The sequence below is a fragment of the Littorina saxatilis genome, linkage group LG4, assembly GCF_037325665.1.
Source record: "Littorina saxatilis isolate snail1 linkage group LG4, US_GU_Lsax_2.0, whole genome shotgun sequence".
NCBI lineage: Eukaryota > Metazoa > Mollusca > Gastropoda > Littorinimorpha > Littorinidae > Littorina > Littorina saxatilis.
Window position 1 is genome coordinate 34,845,059 of NC_090248.1, and position 9,807 is coordinate 34,854,865.

Consider the following 9,807-nt stretch of genomic DNA (forward strand, 5'->3'; position numbering starts at 1 on the left):
ATTTTATTCAATGCAGTGCCTACAGTGTTACTTGGATGCAATTGAAGTTGAGTTTTACTTATCTAGTGTAAAAACATACATAAATTAAAGAAATTACGGTGACAATTAAGCGACCTTCTCCTCTGTGACAAGCTCTAAACAAGAACCCAACTAACACTTACGTACACAGTCATATAGGGCAATCCGTTTGTAAAGAATTAATTGTGTGTGGTTATGATCTTCATAATATATATTATCAAACTAAATAATGCAACATGTTGCTATATAATGCATTATTTAGTTAAATAAGTATCCGTTTAACTAAATAACGTTTAATTTGGTCCAATAATGCATTTTGTCATCATTTTCACGAGTTTTCATTCATAACCAGCTGGATAACAAATGGCATTGTCATCATTTTCACGAGTTTTCATTCACAAGCACCTGGGAAATAAATCTCATGTTCCCCGGGCAATAAATCCCCGGTTACCATAGTTGCAGGAAGCAGGTTATACATGGATAATCAAAAGCAAACCCAATAGAAACGCTCGGGGATTCTTCGGCTCTTTTCATTGGTGTTTCCCCAGACCTAAACAGACGACACGACACTGCCTTGCAAAGTTCCAAAAACGAACTGGCAAACTGGCAAAAGTAAACAACAAACAAAACTACTTCATGAAAGGTCATACATTCATCAAAAACAAATGAAACCTAGCGATATGTTTTGTCTTCTTACAGAGTCATGGAGTGCGTGTATGTGTTTCGATACACAGACGTTCGGAGAAACACGAACGTCAAGTAAGTAAAACGACCCCTGGCACACACATTTTGACCCGTGCACAAGACGTAGTATCGATAAACGAAGCACAAATAAGAAACAATAATAAAAGTAACGAAAATAGCAACAAGATATGCAAACATCTAACAAAGCCGAGCAAGCAGAATGACAGGTCAAATGAAAAACAAAGAGGTACTGAGTCAGAAACAAGATCGCGATTCTTTCCTTAGCTGCACGACGCAAATCTTCTGTGACCTTTGACCAAACGTAGCTTCCACATTCGATCACTCAGCTTAATATTTACAACCGTCGGAAAGCCGAGGGGGTGGAATACCGAGATGAACCTACAGAACTGTGCATCCTGAAACCTGACATATTCATCCCAACATTTAATGAACTCAAAAACACAGAAATTTGCTTTCACACGCCAGCTTTGATTGCCAGTGGTTATCAAACCGGGACTCGTGTGGTTATAAATCAGCACGGAACCCGTGTTTCAAAGAATGGCTCCCTGGGTTGATTGTGCACTTATTTTCTCACTACCAAAATGATGACAAAAACGATGTTTGGTGGTTTGTTGACAGACCATCTTTTTTTGTCGGTCCTCGGGGGGCATATCGACTTTTGTTTCATATTTATTGACCGCGGCCTTCGGCCTTGGTCAATAAATATGAAACAAAAGACGATATGCTCCCCCTCGGACCGACAAAAAAGCTGGTCTGTCAACAACCCATCAAACATCTTATACTGTTTCCCATGCCGTAACAAATCGAGATGGTGAATGGGTTTGAGCTTTCAGGCTCAACGTGGATTGTCAAAGTAAAAGCCAATCATGTGTGTGTGTGTTTGTGTGTGTGTGCGTGTGTGCGTGCGTGCGTGCGTGCGCGCGTGCGTGCGTGTGTGTGTGCGTGCGTGCGTGTTTGTGTGTGTCCCCTGTATCTAATGCATTGACATTTTGTTGTCGTTGTAGTGATAAAAGCAGGCCAATCATGCAAGAACAACGAAGACAAATGCACGACGGGCGCCAAGTGTCACACAACATCAAAGACTTGTGTATGTGACGGGACGGTTTACAGTCTGTCCTCAGACGGAACATCCTGCCGTAGGTTGACTTCTCACTCTATGGAGTTAACTCGGCCACATCGGATAGTTTATTTCATTTTGCATTTTCATGTTCCTTACATTATTGTCCCCTCACGGGGAAATGTGGACTGCTTCCTCCCAATGCATGGAAGGCAAAAGCCACAGAGTCGCGCAAACCTGGCCCGTGTGCGAGTTTAAGTGTAATAATCCACCTAGCGAGACAGTTGACCTTCCTTGTGAAAAATAAGCCGCACAATCCGCCGGTCAGTTTTGGTGATCAAGTAGACTGTGTCGTTCAATGTGAAATGTCCTATGTCCTAACTGAATCAGATGAAAATTATTAGATTTAAGTTCTTCCCGAAACAACTTTCACGAAGTTATAGTGACCATTAGTCGAGTCTGCTGCTTTCTTTTAGGGCAAGTTTAGCCTACTCATTTAAATTACGATAAGCGTTTAATTGTTGCTGTTCCGTAAACGCTTTGTATAGTTTGTATAAGAATAATAAATGATAATACAAAATCCCACTCTGTATAGGAAGCAGTTTGTTTGTTTGTTTGTTTGTTTGTTTGCTTAACGCCCAGCCGACCACGAAGGGCCATATCAGGGCGGTGCTGCTTTGACATATAACGTGCGCCACACACAAGACAGAAGTTGCGGCACAGGCTTCATGTCTCACCCAGTCACATTATTCTGACACCGGACCAACCAGTCCTAGCACTAACCCCATAATGCCAGACGCCAGGCGGAGCAGCCACTAGATTGCCAATTTTAAAGTCTTAGGTATGACCCGGCCGGGGTTCGAACCCACGACCTCCCGATCACGAGGCGGACGCCTTACCACTAGGCCAACCGTGCCGGTATAGGAAGCAGTGGGGATTTGGGGTTTTGGTAGTGTTCAAGTGAAGGGATGGTTTGTTGCCATGTAAAAGCAAGGCCAGATTTGATAGGGTGAGCTGAATTGTTCACACGGTAAGGTCTGTGCTTTAAAACCAATAATTTTCCAAGACATCTGTTTTCAGAGGCGGCAGAGCGCAAGGTGGGGGGAGAGTGTAACACGGGCAATAGTTGCTTCGACTTAAACGCTGAATGCAAAGATGGCCTCTGTCACTGCAAGACTAGCTACAAGGTCAAGGCATCCGACGCTTCATGTAAGTATACACACAGACGACGGGTGTTTCCCTGCCAACAAATCCCTGTTTCCCCGTTTCAAATCATTCCAAACGCTGACAACCCTACGCACAGCGTGTTACCTACTTTCACTGTTTTAAATGTCGTGTAAACGAGTTTTGCTTTTTGGGCTGAGAGAGGACCTGGAAGATTTGCTCCAGATTTGACTATTTTCTCACGTAGGTGATGGGTTAAAATGAAATATATCGGACAGAAAAAGCAGCTTGGAAAGGATTCAGTGGGTGCCGTAGCTTTGCTTTACATTTACAATGGGAAAAAACGAACGATATAATGGAAAGAACTCTGACAGGAATGTCATGAGCTGTGAAAGAGTGGCGCCGCCTGAAGCCGAGTCAAGCACACGACTGTATTTTGAAAAAAAAAGCACATTATCGAACTAACACAGCATAAATGGCGTTGGCGGGGGTGGGGGGTGGGGGGTGGAGCAGTCTGGAACATGAACCTCCAAGCAAATAAAGCAGGAGAACATTACACCAATTGCAAGAGTTATTCCGCACATACTCACAGCATCGTCCTTGTTGTCTTTGCCAGGTGAAAGGAGCGGTGTGAAGAAAGCCGTGGCCTCAGTCCTGTGTCTCGTCACGGCCTTCCTACTCGGCAGGCTGCTGTAACACAACACCGCGCTTCACCCAATAGACCAATTCCGAAAATCACTCTGTCGGGATTGTATGGGTTGTGAAAGAGTGAATACCCTTGCTTTTACTTGGACAAACATTTGAGGGGCTAATCACCAGCGAGGGGTATGTCTGAAACACGTGGACTTGAATATCTGCTTTGACATTTTCAGTCTTGGCAAAAGGATTCCGCACGTGTGTTATGTTATATTCCCCTTGAAAAAGCAATGGTGTTCATTTTTTCACAACCCATACCAAGTCCGACAGAGTTATTTCCGAACATCGTCTATTCAGCCATCAGACACCGTTCGACATGCATTCCTTCCCTTGTCATACGTGATAGTTGACACGTTCCCCCTTCTCTCTCTCTCTCTCTCTCTCTCTCTCTCTCTCTCTCTCTCTCTCTCTCTCTCTCTCTCTCTCTCTCTCTCTCTCTCTCTCTCTCTCTCTCTCTCTCTCTCTCTCTCTCTCTCTCTCGTTTGGTCTCTTTCTATTCTGCTTACGCTTACATATTGTACGGTTCAATGTTGTACTTGTCGTACAGTGTTGACGGCTTTCACAACTCTGAAAAACACTCGAAGATATCGGGCGGGGATGTAGCTCAGTCGGTAGTGCGCTGGATTTGTATCCAGTTGGCCGCTGTCAGCGTGAGTTCGTCCCCACGTTCGGCGAGAGATTTATTTCTCAGAGTCAACTTTGTGTGTAGACTCTCCTCGGTGTCCGAACACCCCCGTGTGTACACGCAAGCACAAGACCAAGTGCGCACGAAAAAATCCTGTAATCCATGTCAGAGTTCGGTGGGTTATAGAAACACGAAAATACCCAGCATGCTTCCTCCGAAAGCGGCGTATGGCTGCCTAAATGGCGGGGTAAAAACGGTCATACACGTAAAAGCCGTGGGAGTTTCAGCCCATGAACGAACAAACAAACAAACAAACTCGAAGATATCATAAAAGGGTCTCTACTTGGTGGCAATATTGATACTGGTTCTAGCTGAGCTGAAGAAAAACGATACATTTTATTAAAAAAAGAGTAGTGCTGCACTGAGTTAAACAGAGAATCGAAAAGTGAAGGTTCAAAGTTTTAAAGCGAGAGCTGTGTTAGATAGACGTAGAAAAAAACATCAACATTTGCATGGTTTCGATCTCGAGGTGACAAGCATTCGCTTGTGATAAAGGTTATTCATAATTAACGTTGTAAGACATGCATATTCCCGTTACAGGTTTAAGACAATGTGATCGTCAATACCCTTCATTGTTATTGGGTGTCTTTTCGGTAGTAATTTGCCAGTAAGAAGCACTGGACCCCTGTAGAACTCAACAGCTACAAGCAATAACCAGTGTTACAAACCTAGCATTGCACCAGAAAGTCTTTGTCGGTGTTCGGGTAACCATTTCACGTAAATGGACCGCTTCACGTCAAATCTCAATTCTGAAATCGGTAGCTAAAAAATGCGTATTTTTCTGCTACTGATCTCATTATAGAAGGTATCATACCCTAAGCTTGCTACACCATTGGCCAATACTGTAAAATTGTACAAAAGTGCCACAAATAGCAACACTGAATCTGTATTTCAGCATTTTTCGATTTAAAACGCCGCCAGATGATTGAATGTATGTGTAAGTTCAGCTGACTGAATTAAGCACTGTTTGCTGATTTATGGATTGGAGTTACCAGAGGAAAGCAGGAATATCAACCCCTTCCCGACTCTACTATGCTTATCCTTAATACTAACGTCCGTTTATTTGCAAACTTAATAACAAGTATTCAGAAGGTAAGTCGACCCTCTGTCTGTGGTCCACTTGACGAGTGACCCACGAGCCTCTTGCGTCTTGTGTTGGAAAAAAAAGGGAAACAACTTCCCGAACACCGACCGACACTGTCCAGGACAGTGCCGTTTGTTTCCGCTTATATGACGTCATGTTTGTGACGTCATCACGACGGATTCAGCATACCCGCTTTTGTTTGTGGCACGTGAACTCCTGAGTATTTGCTCTGCGTTTTTAAGTTAACCTGTACATTTTTACTTTGTGTTTTTTCTTCTTTATTATTGAAAGAATTCACACAAGTCTTGTTGTTTGTCACAGGCATGTTCTGACTATTTTCTATTTGATGTGCGTTTTTTATCGTTTCAAAATGTAACTTAATTCGATCAATCATCAGTTAATGCCCCTACTTTGGGATTCCAAATGTCAAGCACAATCAAAATTCCATCTATGCTCTATGCCACTTCACTTAAAAATCGTATGGTTTTGGAATAGAGTTATGAGTACAGTTATGTGTGGACTTCTTTTTACATCACACAGTTAAGTCAACCTATAGTTTTTGTTTTTGTGAGCGGTTTTTTATGTTTGTTTGTTTTTGTTTTATTAAAGAAAAGCTTAAAGTCGGAATTTAAATTTGTTGCGGAATCCCATGTTCATGTGGTCGAGTCAGTGCCACCTTTTAGAACTGTTTTGCTATTGTAAATAGACTTTCACGGTGTTGTTAGATGTGAGCTTTTAATGTTTCACACACACACACACACACACACACACACACACACACACACACACACACACACACACACACATGGAAACACACACACACCGCATGGAAACACACACACGCACACACACACACACACACACACACACACACACACACACACACACACATGGAAACACACACACACATGGAAACACACACACGCACACACACACACACACGCACATATTTACTGTACACAGTTTCTTTTCATTGTTTCAGTGTTTGTACTACTACTAGGAGCATGTATCCGTCCGTCTCATAACCATGATTTCTACCTTTGTACTTGTAAAACTGTGTAAAATGCAGAATGAAGGCAGACACAAGGTTTACACTGTTTCTGCAGGCCATAAATACGGAAGAGGCAAATACTCTACTCAGTCATTTTCAGTCACCCAAAACTGACCAGAAGTGGTCAGAATAGAGAAGTGGTCGCTATGGAAAGGTGAATTACATAGAAAAGAAGCTGGTTGGTGATCCGTTTGGGTGGTTGTTGTGGGCAGGTGGTCGTTTTCGAGCGGTGGTCGCTAGAGCAGGTTCGACGTGATAAAAATGACATAAACCATTAACAATCTATGCATGCTTCCGACAGGAGGATCCTTCCGCTTGGACACATACCAAAACACAACAGCCCGGCTGTTTCCTGTGCACGGCCAGAATTCGTTGCTTAATACAGTTTGCTCATGGGCGTAAAGTGCTGTTCACATGGCAGACTTGCAACCAGCTTGTGACCAACAGTCGTTTGAAAATCGCTCCCGAGTCATTGATGCCGAGTCGGCGAAAATTCTGCCTTGTGAACAGCCCTAGCGATTTATAAACGACTCGTGCCAAACTCGTCAGCGACTCCAACACTCAGTTGAGCACTGCCCGGCTCGGCCGTGACTCGTCAGCGATTTTGTCCAGACTGTTCTTATCGCGCTCACTGACTCGTTAGCTCTAGCCTTCTCTTCGCCGGAAAACAACGAGGACGTCCGGACAATCCCGAAAGGCTAAGTTTGGCGAGACTCGCCACTTAAAACTAGTTTGCCAGTTTGTGCTGTTCACATTGGCAGCGATTTTGATTTGACTTGCCGCCGACTGAAATCGCTTGAAAGTTGGTCACAAGTTGGTTGCAAGTCTGTCATGTGATCAGCACTGAAATGTCTCTTACGAAATTATTTCAACACGAAGTCTGTACAGAACGCAGTCAGGCTGTATATGTTTGGTATGTTCTCAAGGGGAAGTTTGGGACATGGCCATGTTCCATATAATTTCTGAACGGGTCCATGGCAATTTGGAAAATGATGTACACGGAGAGAAAGACATCTTTAAGAATTCATGACAGTTATGATTTTTGACAAAGGGTTTGTAAGAAATTTGTTTTTGCAAAAATGAAAATGAAAACTTTTCCTTTGGAGCCCGCGTTAGGCTCTACATCCTCTGAATATTGAAGTTGACGAACAGAGAACAAATAATTTCAATGTGAGTTTATTTTTGCTTGTTGTTTTGTTTTTGTATTAAATCATTTACCATTATTAAAGTTTGTATGCAAATCCGTTTCAGTTGGAAACAGTAATCATTAACATGAACAAAGACACTGGTGATTGAAATGGCGCAAAAGACAAGTATCGGTAAATTAAACAATTAGTATCTGCCTTTAAATGACCAAAGTCAGCATAGCTCAATCTGTGATATGCGTTGTTTTCTGTATTAGGTCAGAAACAATTATTAAAGTTGTTTGTATTTATACTTGACTTGTGTTTGGCTTTGGAACTCTCTCTCTCTCTCTCTCTCTCTCTCTCTCTCTCTCTCTCTCTCTCTCTCTCTCTCTCTCTCTCTCTCTCTCTCTCTCTCTCTCTCTCTCTCTCTCTCTCTCTCTCTCTCTCTCTCTCTCTCTCTTAGTGTGTGTGTGCATCTGTGTGTGTTTGTTTGTTTGTTTGTTTGTCTGTCTGTCTGTCTGTCTGTCTCTCTGTCTGTCTGTCTGTCTGTGTCCGTCTGTGTCTGTGTGTTTTGTGTCTGTGAGCGGGGATCGTTATAAGTCCCCTTGAGCGTGATGGCACGAAGGTGTTTTAGTATAACATAAGAAGTAATTCACACGACACAGCGAAGAAAAACATCTCTTATTTCCACACGTAGATTCATTGCATACACATACCATAATCCGACCACTTTAACACTTTCATTGTACATATTCCACAATCTAATAAGGTCACGATTTATCTTTTGTATTCAAGGCTAAAAATACACACAAGTATACTTCGATATCAGATACATCTTCAAACACCCAGTCCTGCCTTTAAACAAAGGTCGACACATTGTTACAGGACGAATTAAAAGTCGTTGCGTGCCACTGACCCTTCCAACTGATACTTAGTTTTTCGTACCATTATGGTACAAACAAATAGGCCAGGAAAACAAGGTATAGATGACACCGAATTCACACGCTCAGTCTTCCCCGTGTAAATGATTCGCCGCTCACCATCTCACATCTGCCATGGCTTGTAAAGGGAATACAAGCATCATTCTGCTTGGACATAATTATGTGACCCTCCACCACGGAATGAGTCACACGTCACCTTTGCATGATTTTCATATTTTTACATTTTCCTGAAGAGATTTTTATGCTCTATCCAGTAGTGAAAACCGTTTTAGAAAAGAGAGAACACTTTTCGAGTTATAAGCCTGTGACTAAGGTGACCCTCACACTGTTACCAGACACCCCCCGGACTTATCTTAAGCCTAGCGCAGAACCGCGCGAGGTGACATGCGACTCATTCCGTGGTGGAGGGTCACATGTTGACAAAATCAACAGTTTGAATGCCTTCTGTGCTGAGTAGGATTTGTTTATAGTTCTTTTTAAAACTGGCACAAGTCGCAATCTGCAAAATTAATTCATAACAAAGGCAAGGCAAGGCAATAAGCCAAGGTAATATTGATTTAGTTTAAAAATGAGGGTTACATGGATTTGAAAAAAGTACGATTAAAAAAAATAAAAAATAAAAAAAATAAAAAATAAAAAATAACAGCACAAAACAAACGAATTCCAACTCGTAACAGGAACCAGCCAAGATTTTGATTTTTTGTATGGGTCAAAGTAGAGGGATGTTCTTATCCTATGTAAAAGGCGGATCATATATCAGATTATCAGCCGAAATGTTTTCACAGGGTTGTGCCTTTCAAGCGATCAGATGTGCGTCCAAAGCTTTTCCTGTGGTGATAACACCTCTAACTCGATTCAATGAATCTGGTTGGGTCTCGCCGCCTGGAAATGATCACCCTTAAACCGTAAAAATACCTTCCCTTCCGAGTACACGGTCAAGCACTGACCTGGTCAGGCGTTTACATGGGCTAAGAACATTCTGACACAACCATAAGCCGCAGGCTTGTTGTTTTCACATTATGACAATGTAAATCTCATGAACATGTAAATCACGAATAAAACATTGTTTAAACCAACATCCTTACACGTGGACACCACCAATATCAACAGCATGGTTGCCTCCTGAGAGGTGCAGAGTTGTTTTTTACGTAAGCGATCTTCTTTTTTAATTGTGTTTTGCAGAATTAATTTTGCAGACTGATATCTCAGTAAATGACAATAGCCAATCATTTAGAATACCGGCCCTTCTATTCCGTTGGACAAAATGTCATTGACGATA

General features: G+C 42.3%; 1 long non-coding RNA gene across 1 annotated transcript; it reads left to right on the plus strand.

Moving 5' to 3' along the window:
• Positions 1 to 1,733: 1,733 nt before the first annotated feature.
• LOC138963567 (uncharacterized) lies at positions 1,734 to 3,994 on the plus strand. The gene is made up of 3 exons (XR_011454866.1): positions 1,734 to 1,859; positions 2,861 to 2,989; positions 3,561 to 3,994. It is a non-coding gene; the product is annotated as an uncharacterized lncRNA (long non-coding RNA).
• Positions 3,995 to 9,807: the final 5,813 nt, after the last annotated feature.